This window comes from Erythranthe guttata, chromosome 5 (genome assembly GCF_056151865.1).
Source record: "Erythranthe guttata isolate IM_541 chromosome 5, IM_541, whole genome shotgun sequence".
NCBI lineage: Eukaryota > Viridiplantae > Streptophyta > Magnoliopsida > Lamiales > Phrymaceae > Erythranthe > Erythranthe guttata.
In genome coordinates this window covers 11,423,751-11,445,000 of record NC_142537.1, presented here as the reverse complement: position 1 = coordinate 11,445,000, position 21,250 = coordinate 11,423,751, and the positions used below count along the sequence as shown (strand labels likewise).

The following is a 21,250-nucleotide window of genomic DNA, read 5'->3' as shown; positions in this document are numbered from 1 at the left end:
AACGCAGATCTTCTTTATGGCATGGTAGAAGAAACCTGTTCTGTTGCCACACCTGATGTGCCGACTTACGAAATTAGGTGTGGTAACAGAATTCTTGTATTGTCACAGTAATAAATCTACTAAAAGCAAAATAAAGAACACAAGAATTTAATGTGGTTCGGATACAAATGTACCCTACATCCACAAGGACTTGCAAAACTAGTTCAGGTTTAAGTGTACACTAATAGGACTTAATAAAAACACTTAAGACTCCCTCTTTATGTAATATGCCGTTCTTGCACACGACTCGAACTTGTTGATAATCAAAGCAATTCCTCCATCCGCACTCTTGGACTTCCTCCAATGTTGAACTCCCTTCGAACGGCGGATCGACCTCTCCCGAGATCTTTTAAGCACTTCTCCCAAAACGCCGATCTTCTTTATGGCATGGTAGAAGAAACTTGACTGTTGCCACACCTGATGTGCCGACACGGCTGCAGCACGGGCTGCACCCTTCAAAGCCTTTATGTTGGGATTTTTCTTATTAAAGCTCCATGGGACTCATATGAGGTTGAGGATCTTATATAGGCACGAAATCACCACCCTAAACCTAACTTGGACCCTAAGAAATCGTTTTAACTAGGTAATACAATCCAAGTCGATTTCTACTTCTATTCTAGATAAGTACAAAAGATACCTAACTATAATATAATACATGGAAGTAAATCTAAGTCTTAATAACAATATTACAAGAATAGGACTCTAATTAATAATAAACATGGAAAACAAATCTTTGCCAATCTTTAGTATCCACGTATGGCGGATTGCTTCAATCTTCACTAACAGAAGTTTGAGGCCAACACAAACAAAATTAATGCCCGGCGATGCCAGAAATTTCTTTTTTTTTTGGGGGGGGGGGGGGGGGGGGGGGGGGCTTAAACACATGGGGATGACATTTTTTTGCTACCAAAGAAATTTAAGATGAAAATTTGATATGATTTTTTCCCCCACTTTCTGAAGATAATACCAAAGTGAATCGCAAAAGTTAAATTGCATTGAAAATTTAGGAAACATGAATATCAAGTCCATTATCAAATTTACACAATCGATTTCTAATTGATATCCTATCTGAAAATTAAGATGAGAGAAAAATTGTCAAATGCTAAACGATCGCCAGTGGGTTGCAATTTAAATGCTATTAGTTCAACTGTGGGAGAGAACAAAGTTTTTTTGTTCTTTTCAAGGAACACAACGAAGTTGAGAAATAAAAGATGAGGGCAAGTTAGACGTGAGGGGGCTTTGAATAAGTGTGCTTAAATAATATAATTCGGTAAACTAATATATATAAATATATATATATATATATATATATATATATATATATATATATATATATATATATATATATATATATATATATATATATATATATATATATATATATATATATATATATATATATATATATATATATATATATATATATATATATATATATATATATATATATATATATATTAGGGGAAAACAATTGGAAGTGAGGGGGAGCTTGAGTCCAGCTTAGCCCTTGGGTGGACTCGCCCTTGCCACTGACAATGCCGGGAGATCCTATTCAAATGAATATACTCCCCATTCATCACTGCAACATCAGTTTCGAGCAAGTGCCTAAAGGGGGGCATGGTGCCTTCGTGAATTCCTCCAATGGTCTAATCCTCAGTGGTCTCCTCCACCTTGTCAGAAAATAAATGATCACAACGTACACCATGCTTAATCCGGTGAAGGCAAAGTTCGTTGCTCTGCCGCCATCACTGACTACCCGACAGAACAAACTGTACATGTCGTTGTTCGACAGAATGATGTGTGAGGAGAAAAAAACCCTCAAACTAAACTACATTGTCGTCCGAGTACGTGATTTTAAGGATAATTTCATGAAATTAATCGAGACTTTTTCTTCCGGGCTTGTGGGCCCCGTCCACACTCGTGGCCACCGTGTGTGTGTATATATATATATATATATATATATATATATATATATATATATATATATATATATATATATATATATATATGTATTCTCCATTTTAAGATTATATAGGTCCTAATCCAAGTCATAAGTGTTATTTTGCTATAACCTCCTACTATTATTTTTGGTTGATTTGCCCTTTGCAACAAAATAGGAAAATTCCCTTCCTAAATATAATTATCCACCAAATCAGGTTTTAGCTGAAATTGAGGCTAAAAAATCTTAAATCGTGAGATTGAAACTGCAAAACCTATCCCTCGTTTCTTTCAACGCAAAGTTTTTAATTATGCAAACCGCCACAAAAGGGAAAAATCTAATCTCGTCAAATGGAAACATGCAAAACCTCTCCACCATTTCGTTCAACCCAAACTCTGTAACCATAGCCCCTTATTGCTGAGATCGATGGAGAGTCTGTAAGTCTGCCACAAAAGAAAACACAACCGAGAAGATGGTGGAAAATCGAAAACGTACAGGTAATTTTCTATACGTTGCATTTTTTTTTAAATCGCGATTCATTGACGGAATGCAATGGGTTTTTTCATGAATGAAGTGAAAGACAGAGATTTGGGGCCTACGATCCCATGTAATAATTTTGTTTTCTGCAAAGGTCTTTTTTTGTTGGTTTTTTATTTTGCTGTTTTACGTGTATTTTGCACTTTGCTGTTTATTGTGTATTTTGCACTTGCTGTTGCATTGTGTATTGTATATTTCGTTACACTTTGGTGGCATATCAATTTTGTAAACCTGCTATTGTATTGTCAGTTATGTTCTGATTTTAAAAATCTATATTGTTGTTTGAAATTACAATTTGCCCTTGTTGTTTCCAGATACACCTTTCATGTTATTATGTCCAATTGATGTACGCGGTTTTTATTGGGTGACATGGTGTGCAAATTTTTTTTTATTAATTCAAGAGTTGATTTGGTAAAGGGGAAAATAAAAGTAAATGAATCAGTGGAGTCTTTAAAAGGAGGAAAACAACGATCGAATCAAGCTGAATGTGTTTGCACGGGAGAACAAAACAATGTGGAAGAGCCAACATATAGAGATAATAAACCACCCCTTATATTAATATTAGTTTTATTTTTCCTTTTTGGGAATAAATATGGAAGGTTTCACATATTTTTTGGTTCTTTTTCTAAACTCGTATTAAAGTTAATGTGTGTGTGTCTTTTTTTTTCCTTGTGTATTTTGCCGTTTCATAATGTATTGCATATTGCGACAGTAATTGTATTTTTTGCATCTCGTAGGTGCAACTTCGAATATTGTATTTTGCTATAGGGATTCTATGATGCGTTTTGATATTGTAATATGCGTTGATGCAAATTTGTGCATACTATGATTGGAAGCTTTTTTGGTTGAACTTGCATTTTACCATCATGCAAGCATAGGCCAGAAGAAAACAAACAAGATATTCATTAGAGGTTGATGCTACTGACACGATCAAGTTTCTAGAAGATCCCCGATGACGTCTGGAAGTTGTGAATTCAGTCGGACGTCGAGATTATGTCCATTATGACATCACCCAGCCAGAATTAGTTCTTGTAGATTGTAGTTTGTTCATCGACTATATTCCAACACTGCTTGTATCTACTGATTTGTATCTTACAATATTTTGTATTTAATGTATTGATTTGTTCCTAGACAAAAATGGTTTGGTGGTTTGTTATATCATCTTTTATTCCATAGTTTATCTTTTAAAAATATTTTATATTGTTTGAGGATAAAATTAAAGTACTGATGTTTGAGCAAATTATCATTAGTTTCATATATGTTGTTGTGAAAAGACATTTGTAAAATAATATTTTTGACATATGGTAGGTGGTTCCATATTATATTTATTTTGCTGTTTATTTTTGTTGTTACAAATTGCAGTTTGTATATTGCTAATCTTATTTTGCAATTTGTTATTGTAATTTGACACAACTTAAAGGGAGAGAGCCGTGACGCTACTAAAAAAAGAGAAGAAAATGAGAGATAGAAAGGAGAAAAAAGAAAATGAGAGAGAGAGAGAGAGAGAGAGGAGTTAAAGGAGAGAGTGAGAGAGAGATATTAGAAAAGAGATAGAGTGAAATGTTGAATTTTATTCATATTTTCCATGACTAACTATCTTAATATAAATAATAATTAAGGGTATTTATGTCAAAAGAAAATTAACTTAATTTAATTTATTTTATATTTATTGGTCAAGGGACCTATAGTTATATAATCATCGAACAAAATGGACCCCCATCTATATAAGTTCCAAATAAGGGGGTCGAGCCAATTATCCCCCTCTCTCTCTCTCTCTCTCTCTCTCTCTCTCTCTCTCTCTCTCTCTCTCTCTCTCTCTCTCTCTCTCTATATATATATATATATATATATATATATATATATATATATATATATATATATATATATATATATATATATATATATATATATATATATATATATATATATATATATATATATATATATATTAAACACCACGTGCCTTACACATGATAATGTATGATTTTACTTGTTATATAAATTCATAGTTCAAAATTAAAATTATATATAATATTTAAAACTAAATAAAAATTAAGTAAAATCAAACTAATACAAATATTAGTGTTATGATTATGTATCTATAAATAAGAATATAAAAAGAAGAACAAAATAACTAAAATATGTTTTTTTATATATTAGTTCATACATGCTTATATTAATTTTTCTTTCTAATTCTATTGTGATAGTTGAAACAATTTTCATTTTATTGAGTTTTTCTACATAAATATTTTTTGAAACTACTAAGCTTTTTTCCAATGTTTTCAAAACTGGACCGGGTATAGAAGCGGACGACCATTTGATTCATGGGTTTATAGGGTCAAACCGGTTCAACCGGGTTTTTTTTTTTTTAATATGCCATTATTTTATTAATTTTAATGTTTTACAAATATTATTTTATTTATATTTTTAATGTCTCACTTATTATTTTCACTTTTATCTACTTCACCTTATTTCTTACTATATTTGATTTCTTATACTCTATATTTTTTCATTTTTTATTCTTTAAATCTGACAATCAGCCACCCCTATTCGATCACCCATGATCATATCGACAATCCTTCGACAACTCATGACTAAATCAGGCCACCCACTACTAAGTCTGTGAAGGTTCGCTCAAGTATAACCACAAATAGCCAACTCGGGGGTGATTCGAGACGTTTTGGCCGAAAATCGGGTTCCTTGATTGACTAGTCGGTTCGCGGGTTTTACCTAGTCGAACCGTATTTTGGTCATTTGACCCCGGTTTTTGAATTTTCCGGTTTTAGATGTCAGACCGAACCGCTTTATTGTCGGGTCACAGTCGAACCGGTCCGACCGGCTGGTTCGGTCCGGTTCTAACAACATTGTTTTTTTTTCTCGTATTAATTATGTTTTGAGCTCCATAGTCAAAATATTAACACTTGAAATTTTAATATTAATTTAATCTTCCTTATCATTCTTTTTATTTATAATTTGTTTTTTCAATTTTCATTCGGGATACATTTTCTACTTGTGACAAGTGTTAGAATAATATATTTTTAAATTTACAACAATAATTTTCTTAAAGAGATTTTATTTAGTTTAGGATGTTAAAATAATTGAGATTCTAGTGTAAGAAGGTTCATTGATGAAAAATATTATATTATCTAACAATATATAAAATAAAGTGAATAAATTATTTTCAAGATCGAAATCCATACCGCTTAGGGGTGGAAATTGGAAACCGATTCCAATCCGAAAATATCCGAATTTTGAAACTTTTTTTTAATTCCGATTCCCAAAATTTAGACGTCCGATTTTTCAATTATTTATGGAACGGAATTGGAATTGTATATAAACTTACCAAAAATTCCGATATCCAATCCAATTTTAGTTCCGAAATATACAATATTATATGTATATATATATATATATATATATATATATATATATATATATATTATATATATATATATATATATATATATATATATATTATATATATATATATATATATATATATATATATATATATATATATATATGTGTGTGTGTGTGTGTGTGTGTGTGTGTGTGTGTGAAAGTGATGTAGTAATATCCGATTTAACTATTTAAAAAGTAATAATTAGTGCAAAATTTATAATTTTAATATTACATTCGTGTTGTAATATCATCATCATATTATATTTTGAGACTGGAGTCATTATAGTTATCTATCTTATAACCAATAATTTTCTTACAAGGAAAATGTAAATGAGTAATTATAGTGACCGTTGATTTTTTGAAATTACATTTTTACCCTTGACCACTATTATGTAATTATAGTGACTTTTCCTGAGATTGGGTCTAATTACATACATACAAACCCTACCTCACGCATGACATATTATAATATATTATAATAATACTGGCATTGACAATGTACTTACAATGTCTTTTTTCTTTTCTCTTCAGATGAATATTTACTGCCAACACAGGCAAGAATAAGAGAAATCCAACATCAAAATCCATCGAACCCCCGGTACAGATCAAGTTTCACTAGACTTTTTAACTTTAGTGAGCATGTTCATCTAACCGAAGATCATCTAACCTCATTTAGGCAAACACCATTTGGTGAATTTTACATACACATCCTTTGTCAAAGAATCACCCCTTCTACTGTTAAAAAGTTAGATCACGTAATACACAGGATTTTATCGACATATGACCCAGATAAGCAAGCTTTTATTATTTGGAAAAAAAATTTGACAATCAAAACCACAGAATGTCAACTTATTTTTGGCTTGACGAATGGACAAACTAAACTGGCAATTGCTGATGGTACAAGAAGCAACAAGCCAGCAACATACTTTTATAGAAGTTGGTCATCTAAATAAAGTCACTTCCAAAGACTTGAAAAAAGAATTGGTAAGCTTGCAAGGTTCAAATACTCAAGAAGCACATGATGATGTTACAAGGATAATAGTCCACAGCCTCATGACGAACTTCTTCTTCACTACAAGTCAATCTGTTAATTGGACGTACTTTCAGTACGTGGATGATCTAGAGAGGATCATTGACTTTAACTGGGCAGAAGAGGTGGTCAAGTTCTTCATGAACTCTGTACACAAAGTAACTGCAAAAGCAAAGTCTGAGAATCAACCTATAGAAAATGTTGTGGACTCCGTACATGGATGTGTTACCCTGTTACTGGTACGTAAATGACAAATCCAAAATTTTAGTAATAGTTTTCTTGTTATACTCATATTGTTTTTATTTTTTTTATTTCTTGTTCCTTGAACGGTGTTCCATGATTATGCCTGAAGAAAAGAGAAAGTTTCTAAGATAAATGGAACTTGCATAAAGTCTGCTGACAATCCCATTTACTTTCAATAAGACACATAGAACCAACTCAGGTCAAAAATTTCAATGATCCCATTTAAATGATATTATACAATCAACAAATGCATGATAATATTCGTACATTTATTATTCATAACTCTTTTGCCATGGACAGTAATATTGCTTGTATGTTTCTTTATTGTTGATGATCATGCACATACACATCCTTATATGCAATTATGTTGTCATAAACAATAACATAGTGCAGTACTATATACACACAGTGCAAAAAGCATGAAGTACAAATACTACTTTACTGTCAATGACAATATTGATTGTCTTTCCAATTGAAATTACTATAACACTGTCCGTTTGCAGATGTCGGCTAAGCCGTTGGATGCAAAAAGATATGAAACTCAATTACTAGGACAATTTCAAAATGAGGAGCATGATATGGATGACAGTGAAGCTAACAAAGAGAAATAAGAACAAACGGTTCAAATGAAGAAAGTATTTAAAACAAAATCCAAGGGCAAAAGGAAGTAAGTGGATGAGCCGTGGGGCGGTTCTTCTGATTCTGATGATAATCAAGGAGAAGACTTGGGGGGGGGGGGGGGGGTATATGTCAGGTAATGAGTTTGATAACAACAAAAATAGAGAAGCGAATGGACTAGATGTGCTAGCATCTCCTGTTGATGCTGCTGGCAGTTCAAAAACACAAGTGGCTAATCAGAACGCCAGAATTGAGGGGCTTGAATCTGAGAACAAAATGTTAAGATAAAAAGTCTCAGAGCAGCAAAGTTCCATTGAGACACTTCAAGGTGAAAATTTTACCCTCATTGGTCAAATAAACGCTCTCAAATTTGATGTTCAGGAAAGATTGTCGAAAGAGGAAAATGCAACTTTGAGAAACAAGATTAAAAATATTGAAGAGACGAACAAAATACAAGAACAGGATCTGGCGAGGTTAATTCATATACCAACTAACAGTCAGATTGAAGCATCCTCAAGTGCAAGATTGGAGAGACAAGTACAAGAACTGAAAACAAAACTCGCCGCTGCAATTGAAAAATACACATTGAATGAAGATGAGATTCCTACTCTTCGTGCACAAAACGACACCCTAACCAAAAAGATTGATGCATTTGTTTGTCAACCTATATAACCAAACGATGATGTCAACAATTGTCAACCCAAATCGGATACATCATTTAGTAGCATTCAGGAATTACACTGCCTGGTTGTTGAATTGAAGCATGAAAATGAAAAGTTGTGTGACGAAAATAAGTAGTTGAAGACGAAGATTGAGGATATGGAGCAGAATCTGCAAACTTTGATTGATTCGACCCTCAAAGAACAGCTAAAGCCGAATGATGTTGATATAGACTTTGAGGATCAACACGAGACAATGCGGGACATCGAAACAAAAAAGACGCATAAATCAAATGGTATGCACAGAAGGACAGGCTCAAAACAGAATGAAACTGAAAAGAAGGATGATCTCGGAGATAAGACGACGAAAAAGAATCGTAAATCGACTGTTGCCGACAGGACACAGGGGAAACGTAAAGATCCTGAGGTCAACAACAAGCAACCAGAGCCAGTCAAGAAAAAAAGACAAAAGGACTTTTCATACCAAAAAAATACATCTTCGACCTGCTCTCTAATGAGGACAAAATTGTTGTAGAGAATATGACTGTAGATATAACAGAGGACGATCATAAGTATGTATCAGAATATAATCCTTTTTATATTCATCTTTAAATCATTCTAACACATTAACTCTTTACGTAGGGGTGAGATCTCAATTTGGTACAATAAAGACGGGAGTGTGTATGCGTTTGTTGAGATGGGTGACATAATCACATAGTTGACGGAGGGATCAACCAGTACACAACTGAGTACCCACTTACATAAAAAATACTGTTAAACACATACACTTTAACTGAAAACTGCCAAAACCAGTATATTACACAAATGATCGTTCAGACTGACTCTATTTTTGTTGTTGCATGTAGGTACTTGATTCATACTCGTCCATTCTGCAAATGCGACAACAAGAGGAAGGATATTTTACTCATAACATCAATCATGGTTTGGATGGGGACAGTTATGTCTTTTCAAGTTCCCATATGGTGAGTAACTGATGTCAACAATATTAAAATTTATATATCGTTATATATATATATATATATATATATATATATATATATATATATATATATATATATATATATATATATATATATATATATATATATATATATATATATATATATATATATATATATATATATATATATATATATATATATATTGGTGTATTAACATACAAGGCGTTCTTCAGCAACCAAATGGTGAAGAATCTTTCAGTAAAGTTCTAAGGGAACTCATTCATAAAATAGGTGTTCAACAGTACCGATTTCTCTTGTTTCCACTTCATTCCAGAGGCAACAAACGCAAGGATAACGATCATTGGACTTTGGTCGTCCTGGATATATAGCTAAAAACGTGGAAACATTACAACTCATACAAGTCAAGAGCAGTGGAAAACCAGAGCAGAGATCCATATATGTATCTCACAGAAACAAAGGTAAGTAAAAAAATAGTTATTTACCAAAAATAAAACAAAGGGGTCTTAAGATATAGGTTCCTGATGACAAAACTTATTAGAACTAAATGACAAACCTAACGAAACACTTGTTTCACATCCTTTATTAAATTCATTCCAAAAATGCCCCCTCCACCCACAAATGTGAAATTTGCATTAAGTAAAATTTAAAATACATTTATCATTTTCTATTATGCATTTAATATCTTAATTTATTCATCTAACATACTTTCTTTTATTTTATTTTTACAGCTGTGTCATCTTTACTTTTTTTTTTTTCATTCTAGCCACTTTAACATTATTATGAATAGTTTTTTTTTTTACTTATTTTTAACATTATTGTATTAAAAGTTACGAAAAACCTTTTTTTTTCGTTTTTGTTAAATAATATTGTAAATATATAATGATGTATGGTGTACTATGATATACTATGATACACTATGGTGTACTATGTGTACTATGGTGTACTATCCCAAACCCTAACATCCAACAACTTTGAGCCATTGCTAAACCCTACATTCATCATCTTCCAGCCGCCGTCAAACCATGGCAGCCAACAAATTCCAGCCGCCGCCAAACCCGAGCAACCAACAACTCCCGCGTCGTCGCCAAACCCTATTTACCAAAATCTAGCCGCTCACCAACCCTAGCCACGGAGAAAATAAACCCTAGCCCCCATAGCCGTCGCCTTCCACCATCGATCTGATATATATGACACCATCATAGCCACCGCCTTCCCACATAGATCTAACCTCACACCACCATAGCAGCCGTCTCCTTGCCTTTATAACCATCCACCCCCCTTATTGCATGGCCTCAACCATCCTAGTTATGCCATAATCACCGGCCCTTCAACAATGGAGTGAGAGAGAGAGAGAGAGAGAGAGAGAGAGAGAGAGAGAGAGAGAGAGAGAGAGAGAGAGAGAGAGAGAGAGAGAGAGAGAAGAAAAAAGAAAAATAAATATGCGAGAAACGTGACTTTAGAGTTTATAATTAGGGATAAATAAAAAATAAGGATGTGAGTCGTATTTATTCTTTTAAAAAGAATTTAGTTCATAAAAAATATTAGAGTTGTATTACACATCTTATTAGGTTTCCAACTAGGGAATTCTAGCATATTAACCCTAAAATAAAATAAAGGAAACTTCGTATTTAAAAAAAAAAAACATTAACATCTAAAACTGAATAAAGAAAACTGCATGTAAAAGGTGTTGAAGCAGTTGCCATATAAAGTAAATTCATGAAAATCCCGCTAGATGCAACACTTGAAGAAGTTGAGGATTCACCTCGGCAAGAGCATGATATAGTGAGGTTTGCGGGATTTTTGTACTATATATCATCAGCAGTACTTCCGTCAACAGCCAGTGGATAAGTGGGATGCAAAAAAAAAAACATTAAGAATTTCAGAAAGGAAATAGTTCACTTATTCCTGAACCACAAAAGCACTGTTAGTCACATAATTAAGCGGTCAAAACCAGTGTGATAGGCTTAATGTAATATACGTTTAAATGTACTGTTAAATATTTGTTGTATGATACTCTATAGTTGTAGGTTTAAATGTATTGTTAAGTTTTTGTACTAACATACTCTATGGTTGTAGGTTTTATGCACTGTTAAGTATTTGTAGTATGTTACTCTACGTACTTTATGTTTAAAAGTGCATCAAATATATTGCTACCAATACAGGTGTCTGAGTTTTTCACTGTTAAAAATGCACCAAAACTAATACGTTACTGTCACTGACAGTAATAGAACATATTTTAGTGGAGAAAAACGTGTGTTTCTCACTTGCTCCATTTTTTTTAAAATACCTGATGTGACACCCCTCTCTCGATTACTCTTATTATATGTAATCTTAGCGGAAGACTTTTTGAAAATGATTATTGTGGATATAAATTTATGTAAAAAAAATTCTTTTAAAATCAGAGGGAGAGAGGTAACCCTATACTAAACCCTAATCAATCAATTAACACAAATACATACTACATGCAAGACTAGAAAATAACTAGGTATGATGAACCTAATTAAAATTCAGACAGATTCAGTGCAACAACTTTAAAAATTAATTCCTCTTAAAAAGCTCATGAAAATGACTCCAACATAATACCATACCATCTACCATGGGTCAACATTACGCAGTTAAAATAGTTTTGAAATATGCTTGACCATTTGGGAGAAATAAATAAAATGGCACAAATACTCAATTTAAAATCCAGAACAGGGGAGGGAGTTTTGAAATTTCATAATACATTCCTCACTGACCCCAAAACTACCAAAGTTTATCCCAAGGAAGAAAACTAAGTTTAAAACATTTTATAAGTGGAAAATAGTATTTGATTGAGTAAAACTCCAGTTATAACATAAAACACTAGACTGAAGCTGTTTTAGTGCAGTAGTGAGAAATAATTCCTATCTAATTATATACTTACCCAATTCATGCAAAAGACCTATCAAGATAATGAGAACAGAGAGATGCAGTGACTCCCAAAATTTTATGATTTTCTAAGCAGAACACCTATATAAAAACAATTTTCAAACATCGAGACAAGACACGAAGAAATTCCTAGCCAAAAAGCGTGCATGCATATAGTTGGTAAAATTCTCTTTCGTTTACAAATACTACGGATTACCGATTAAATATCCAAAAGAGGGTAATCCTAATTACTATTACACATATTGTCTTTTAATAATTTCCACCGATCGGAGGAAGCGAACGGTAGAAAATACCTAAAACCGTATCAAAAGTTTTTACAAGCATATTATACAAACAAAACCATATAACTAAGTTAAGAGCCAACACAATCCACAACCCCTCCATACGATCGCCTCCCGATTCTCAAGCTTGATTCCCAACTTCAGTCCTCGGGCTCCAAATCGGGTATACCTTCAAACATACAACACCTATATGAGCCTTTGAGGACTCAATGAGAATCTTGAAGTATTATCGAATACACATAACACATAGAGCATACATATATATACATACATATATATTATACATATACATGCAACATAAATTAAAGCAATCATATACTTCCCTTTTTCGTCGGAGTTCTTCGTCATATAATTGTCACACGCATAGAGTGAGATAAATTCCCACTTTTATAACCATATGATCCCAAGACCATAGAGTGAGAATCTCCCACCTTTATAACCCTACGATACCAAGACCATAGAGTGAGATTTTCCCACCTATATCTTCAACACCATAATGAGACATGCATGATATGAAAAATCATCGGGAATCCCTTTGGAAAAATCAATTTAAGTTCCCGATAAATAACCTCATATTTTACGAATCCTTCTATCTACGTGGAATCAAACCACCCCTAGGCCCTACGGTACCGACTCGTCGTACCCCGGTTATTTACCGTAACCTCGAAAGACATTCCAACATATTTTTACCTTTTAAAAATCATGACACTTATGCACCCATCTACTTACCCTTTTCTCATCCTCACACCCAATGATAAACACATAAACAAGCAAGATCACATAGCAAAACACAAATAATCATTTAAGCATAAAATCCACAATCAAATACAAGCAATAACCGAAATCTTAACATGCAAAGACAATCTATAATCAAAAGTTCATTAAATCTAACATTTTACAAGAATAAAATTCAAGACTTTCATCTTTACATTTTATTCAAGTAGTTCCACTAGATCTTAACATGCAAGAGTGTTTTAAATCAAGTTTAACACAATTTCTTTAGTTCTATCATCATTCTTCATAGGAAACACTAGACCTTAACATGCAAGACTTTAGATCAACCATCAATCACTAGATCTTAACATGCAAGATCTTAGATCAACAATCAATCACTAGATGTTAACATGCCAGGCCAACAATAATTAAACACTAAATTAACACATGCAAGATACCAAATAAACCAAAGAATCAATTTATGCATTTTCACCCAAAATTCGAAAGTTTCATGGTTAAGCCAAAAATCAATATTTTTTCACAAATCAACAATCAATCACTAGATTGACACATGCAAGCTACTAATTAAGCCAAATAAGCAATTTAAGCATTTTTCCCCAAATTTTCGAAAAACTCATAGTTAAGCCAAAAATCAATTTCTTTTCACAAATCAACAATCAAACACTAGATAAGTTATGCATAAACATCATCTAAGCCATACAAATCTTCCCTAAATTTTCGAAAAAAAACATAAACATCAAGAACAAAGTTATCTTTTCAAAATACTAACATGCAATCATCATCTAAGCCATATAATCACATAATATGCAAGAATCAACAAATAAATCAATGAAAACCGAAAATACTAGTGGGGTTGCATGTTTGAGCAAGAATTCAAGAATTCTCACCTCAACTCTTTAGGGAAAGGATTTGTTAGCTCTTTTCTCTCTAATACAAGAAGAGATCAAGATTTATATTATACATTAAGAAAAGAAGAACAAGAAGAACAAGAAGAACTTGGATGAAGAAGAGCTTAGCTTCCTTCGAAAAAATGAAGAAAGAAGAGGAAGATGGGCTTACTTAGCCTTGGCCGAAAATTCTCCTCCTATTGAAATAGAAAGAAAGCTTAAACTTATAGATGGTAAGAGTGGATTTTGAGAGTGCATTTTGGTTTTGGACATTGGAGGTATTTATAGAGTTTTTGGAGAGTTCAAAGCCAATGGAGAAGAAAGGGAAATACATCTTTTTGTGGGGGTGATTTTGCAATTTTTTCGAAAGAGGTGTGGCGGTGGTTCTTGGGTGGTTCAAGCTTGAGAAGGTGGTGGCTATGGTGGTTGTTTTGTGGCTGCCGAAAATGAAGAAGAATGAAGAAGGAGAGTGACATTTGGTCTACTTAAAGTTGAGTGTGGGAGTGAAAAAGCATGCCAAGCTAGTGAGTAGGGAGACTAGCTTTAGGTATTTATTTTAATGCTCAAAGTACAACCAATCTAATGCATGTCTTTTCCTAATTATCATGCAATTTTTAAATCATGTGTGTGTGTGTGTGTGTGTGTGTATTGATGTCCCAAAATTGAAGAAAATGAGGGGAGGAGTTTCTAATTTTCTCCACTAATTAAAAATCCTAAAATGCATGAGAATTTGTTTTCTATAATTTTGTGCATGCATAAATATGATATAATGCTCACTTAAATTCATATGCAAGAATAAAATCCTAGTTCATGAAAAATAATTTATTTCGACATAATGTTTCAAAATATTTCCTAAGCACATAATTCGCGTAATCACATAATTCACATAATCATATATTTCACATAATCACATAATTCACATAATCATATATTTCACATAATCACCTAATTTTCACGTAATTACTAATCATGCAAGAATTATTCTAAACTCTAATTTCATTGATTTGCACATAGAGGTGGTAAAATAAAATAATAATATTTTGCCGAAAATGCGGGGTGTTACACCTGAAACCATACTCTCCCTACTCGTGACAGTAATTTAACTCCATATAGTATTATTTTGAATTTGAAAAGGTTGTACTTACAATTCATACATAATATCCATGTTGTAGGCAAGTGATATAGAACCATGCAAAAGAAAAGTACATAAGTTAAACAAAAAAAACTGTCAATGACAGTAACTTAGAATTACCGAAGAAAATTACTGAGACAATATAACTGTCACTCGCAGTAACATAGAATTACTGAAGAAAATTACTGAGACAATATAACTGTCACTGACAGTAACATAGAACTACTGAAGAAAATTATGGAAACAATATAACTGTCACTGACAATAACATATAATTACTGAAGAAAAATATTGTAAGCATTCATATATGCAATCCAAAAAACTGTCAAAGAAAAAATAATAGTAGTTCTTCAAATAGCTTTGTTGCAAGTTTTCTTGTTGTGGTGGCAAATGTCATTACATCTTCCACACTTGATCTTCTCCTTGATATTCTCACCACGAGATGAATTCTCTTCTTTTTTGGTCTTCCACGTCGTGTCTGGCAAACTGGAGGTCCAACAACTGGCTGCTCAACTTTTGTAATTAGATCTGAAATTGCACGCATAAAATAAGGGGTCAATGTACCCATATCGTTCACCGTTGGGGATATTCTTGATAGCCACAACCACAGCCACATGACAGCAAGGGATTCCTTTAAGCTACCAATCCCAATATGTGCACATTCTAGCAAACAAATCCACAATCTCATGAGGGTCTGAATGCACTTCAAAGACAACCTGATTTGATTTTCTAACAGTCCATGTCCTCCCATTTTCGACAAAAGTCCTTAAAATCGTTTCCATCTCTGGACAAAGCATCGTAGTCCAAACACTCGCTTCTACAGACCTCTCGCAAATTTTATCCATTCCCTAATGTTGTCAATCATATGGGTAATCAGCAAATGTTGGAATTTCTTTATTGTACCATTCCATGATTCCGCATTATTCGAATACAACTCACCTTACCTATGCCCCTCAAAATACGCATTTACCCAATTTTTAAAAGGCAAATCTGACAAAAAATCAACAACTTTCCTTGAACCATCACTTTTAAATTTCTAATGTGTCTCATGAAAGATTTCCTTAGTGGGAGCATAAGCGCATGCTCAACTGACTAACTAGAATATCTCTAGTTAATAACTAGATCTCATTTCACTCAACTTATACCTCAAGTTAGTCTGTAAATAAAACAAGCAGAACGAATAACTATGGTATGGATCGTATGGTACGTTAACTATATCACAAGGTTCTTGCAGGCACTTCATTTATATCTACGGAATCATGACGCGTAGTTGCTAGACGCCAATCTTGATTCGTTGGGTAGTTTAGTTGAAACTAGATTCAACTTATATGTAACTCTAGGGACGAGTTAAAACTTGAATAGGTTGTGGGCCCACGGCTAGCTTACACCTGAACCATCGAGGGTCACACTGCTCGTGTACTTGAGATCCTTAATGCAACGAGCTAAGATTAATTAGTTAATCTTAGTGTAATTGGAAGTCAATATGATTGAGTCCAACATTCGTAATTGTTAATTACGGATGAGAATAAGTAGAGGAAAAGAATCCAACGGAAATTTAGTTAACTTTCTATTTTGGGAAGTTTCCCAATTTGGCAAGTCCTAAATTAGGGTTTCCAATTTCGGAAATTGGTAAATTGCAAAGTGATACTCGTATCGACGAGAATTTGTGCTCGTTGTCAAAATATAATTTTTATATTTTTACGAGCATTCGTTTGTTAGAAATGAGCTGAGCAAGAGAGTGGACTTAAGCTGTTGGGCCTAACCCAACTTAAGGCCTGTTAGGGTTTTCACAAGGAGCATATAAATAGGATTTATATGTCTTGTGAAAGACACACAAAGCAAAAAACGACATAACACAAGCTTGAAACCCTAGCTTCTCTCCCCACGGTCGTCCACCTTGCAGCCGAAACCCTACCTCGCCACCAGCCGCCGCGCCGCCGCCAGTCGCCGCCGCATCGGCATCTTCATTTCCCTTTCGTTCTTCTTCGTTGTACTTAGCCTATCACGTATCTAGTGCTGCGTGGATAGTGGATTGAATATACGAAGTAAAACCTAAGAGGAGGAAGATTATTATTCCGCCAACGCCGCCGCCATAAGCCGGTGATGCGAGAAGCCAATTCTGAAAAACTGCTCTCGGATTTTCTGCGCAGTCCAGCGAGAAAATTCGCCATAAATCAACCGATGATCGGATGAATGTGAAATTTTGATCTACAATACATAAAAAGTAATTGTGCATAGATTCAATAACCATGGAGATATTGAAGTCGGAGCAGGCCTGTAATTTTGGATCAGAAAAGAGGTTGGATCAGTTGGAGTGGGAAGAGCTGCTAGCCATCTTCTCGTGTCTTCGTTCGATTCAAGCCTCAAGGGTAAAGTATCGTTTTCCCTAATTAATATATATATATATATATATATATATATATATATATATATATATATATATATATATATATATATATATATATATATATATATATATATATATATATATATATATATATATTAATTTATATTAACTGAGATTAATGTATGTTAATTGATTATTGAATCATATGAATCTATATGTTCGATTATGTGTTTATGTGAATCGTTCGTTAAGCATGTTAATTATTTGATTTGATTTTGCGAGCATGCTATGATGATTCAATTTATGTCATTTAAATTAATTATATATGCGAGCATGTTTGTCGGTGATTGGAAGCGAAAATGTACGCAATTAATTGTAATTATTGTGCACGTGTTTGTTTATATAAATTAGTTTATATAAATAAAATAAATTTTGTTGTTTTCCGCTGCGTACACGTGCTCGATCCCCAACAAAAACATAATTACATTGTTAATAACAGTCACATTACTTATACATCCAGTAAATCCGCGTATACATTCAATTATGCTGCCAATGACAACAACATTATATAAACACTTGCAAACAAACATAGCAAAACATAATTATACTGCTAATAACAGTCAAATTACATAATCAACCAGCGAAATAACATATACATTCAATTATACAAGCAATAACAACAACATGATATAAACACTTTCCAAAAAAACATAGCGTGAAAACAAATATACACAAAAAAACAAAAAAAAACAAAAAAACACATTTATGCAAACATACATTGAACGCCCATACATGATGGTGTTCAATTTAGTACAATTCAAACTATACATATCTCGATGTTGACATTCGTAACTTAAAAAAGCATTCGCATGCAGATCAAAAAAATTGACACACTTTCCTTGAAAATTATACTACACCAGATATGATAGGCGATAAAAGCTGGAGAGGACGGCCGGATAATAGTGAGACCCGACGTGAAATATGTAGATTCAGTTCCGAGATGCAGAGGTACATAGAGGAATTCGGGAGAGAAGAGAGAAGAATCGCGCATAAAACATGAAAAACGGGCGTAGGGCTTTCAATTTTCAGCTTATATACATCAGTAATTATGTCCGGAAAAATACCCTTGCCTTGATTTTAATAAACTTTTATGTAGTGGGTTTTTTTACAAGACAAAAAAATTGAATGTCCTTTTTTTTAATTAAGACTATGTGTCATGGTAGACACAGCCACGGGCCAGGTCGGACCCGCCGGGTCCGGGTCCGAGTCCGAGTCCTACTTTTTTGGGACCCGAAACGGACCCATGTGGAGGCGGGTGCGAGTTCAGGTTGGGTCCACTCGGGTCCTTTCGGGTCCAGGCCGGGTCCGGGTCCAAAACCGGTTTTTTGATTTTTTTTTTTTTTTGAATCTTGATCGTTGGAAAAAAAAAAATTAATTCAATCAGACCGTGTCCGGGTTGAGTCCGGGTGGACCCGAGTTTCTAGCCGTTGAAAATAAAAAAAATTGAATTTACGGACCGGGTCCGGGGTCGGGTCCGGTTTATAGCCGTTGCATTTTCAAAATTTAAAAAAAAAATATGCTTTTATTCGGGTGGACCCGACGGGTCCTCGGATCCCCCCGCTGGGTAGATCCGTCGGGTCTCAGGTCCAATAAATCAAGACCCGAAACTGACCCATGTAAAGTCGGGTCCGGGTCCGAGTCCAAGGGGTGCGGATTGGTTCCAGGGCGGGGCGGGTCCAAATCCGGGTCGGGTTCAGGTCCAACCCGGCCCGTGGCCGTGTCTATGTCATGGGTCTATTTGCCATTTACCCCATACTTAGACCTCAGAAGTGACATGATGCGTTGTTTGGTTTTATTACAACAAGGAATCTCAACTTCTATATGCAGGGGCGCATCTAGACAATATTGTAAGGGGGCGATTTTATTTGGAAATAATATATGTAGGTAGGTTAATTTTTCGGGTGTTCGGGAGCAGCATCCCCAAGTTTCTTTTAGAGTTATCCAAAAAAATTGCTAAAATTAGTATATATTTATAATATTTAGTTAAAAACTATGAATTTTAGTTGTATTATTTTATATTGTCATAAATATAAAAAAAAATATATTTAAATTTACACAAGAGAATAGAGAAGAACTTTTTGGGGCTGGCAAGAACACATATTTATAAATATTATGCCAAAAAGTAATTAAAAAGATTGACTATATTTTTTTTCGGAGAGGCGGTTGCCCCTTCCTTGTTACACCATTGTCTATAATCTATATGTCTACATCGATGTGTATTTATTTGTATAGATTTTGTAGAGTATAGGTTTGGTGATAGACGAAGAAAGAAGTGATTTGATTTTTAACATTTGTTATAAATTTGGTTTGTCCGAAATGTCTAAATTGGCATCCTCTGTTTCAAATTCCTATTGCACATACAAGATTATCAATTCCCTCAGATTTGGCTGCTCCAAGGTGTTTTTGGGGATGCGGCTGTCGAAGAACATGGAGAAGGAAGAAGAGAATACATGGAGGGAAACGAGGAAGAAAAAAAAATAGTAAAATTTAGGTATTTGAAAAGACAATTATACCCTTACAAAAGTTATTAATGTTATTTTGAAGCAATGCTTGAAAGAGTTGTTGACTTTTAGATATTCTTAGAAAGGAGATAGTGTTTTTTTAGGGGTGCTCATAAATTCAAACTGTATCAAACAGTACCAGAATATTTGTACGTAAAAAAATTGTACCGTTTACCGTATCGAACTACTCCGTTCGCTACATTTTTTTACCGAATTATTTCGGTTTTTTCAGTTCGGTATCGGTAAAAATTGAAAATATATGTTCTTATTTAAAAAAAAAGGTAAAAAAATATATATTTAAGCTAATTAATTCTTCAATTTGGCATTCAAGTTTCAATAATCGGCTCTAAAAACAAAAAAAAAAATATTATCAATAGAGGCTAATTTGTAAATAATTGAAAAAATTATCAATCTATAAGCATTTTATAATTTGTTAACCTTACATGATTTAAAAATAAAGATTTTTTTTTTAAATATTTATGTATTCGGTATGGGATGGTATACCAGACATCAAAACCGTATACCGTACCGAATACCAGAATTCAAAAAATAAATTACCGAATACCGAACCGAATTACCGAACCGAATTTTCGGTTCGGTAAGGTTCGGTCAGTTTACCGACCGAGTGAACACCCCGACGTTTTTTCCCGACATAGGGAAGATTACAGCTATTCGCAGGTGCAAAAATACCAATTGAACGGAACACCAAAAATTTGAAACTACTTCACACAAGAACTTTAATACCAAATATCATCGAACCTGTACATGGGTGAAATTCTGCAACATGAACGTCAGATATATTAGAAAATATTGACGTCGAAAATTTTCAGAAAATTAAAATAAAATCAAAATAAATCCTAAAAATTACTCCAATTTTTCATCTTCCAGCAAATAAGTTTACCAATTAATGGGGAGATAAAGTTAGAAATTAAGAGGATATACGAGTA

At 33.5% G+C, this 21,250-nt stretch overlaps 1 long non-coding RNA gene across 1 annotated transcript; it reads left to right on the top strand.

Annotated features, from left to right (window-relative positions):
• Nucleotides 1-2,324: 2,324 nt before the first annotated feature.
• On the top strand, nt 2,325-3,706 carry LOC148770617 (uncharacterized). The gene is made up of 2 exons (XR_016031258.1): nt 2,325-2,475; nt 3,394-3,706. It is a non-coding gene; the product is annotated as an uncharacterized LOC148770617 (long non-coding RNA).
• Nucleotides 3,707-21,250: the final 17,544 nt, after the last annotated feature.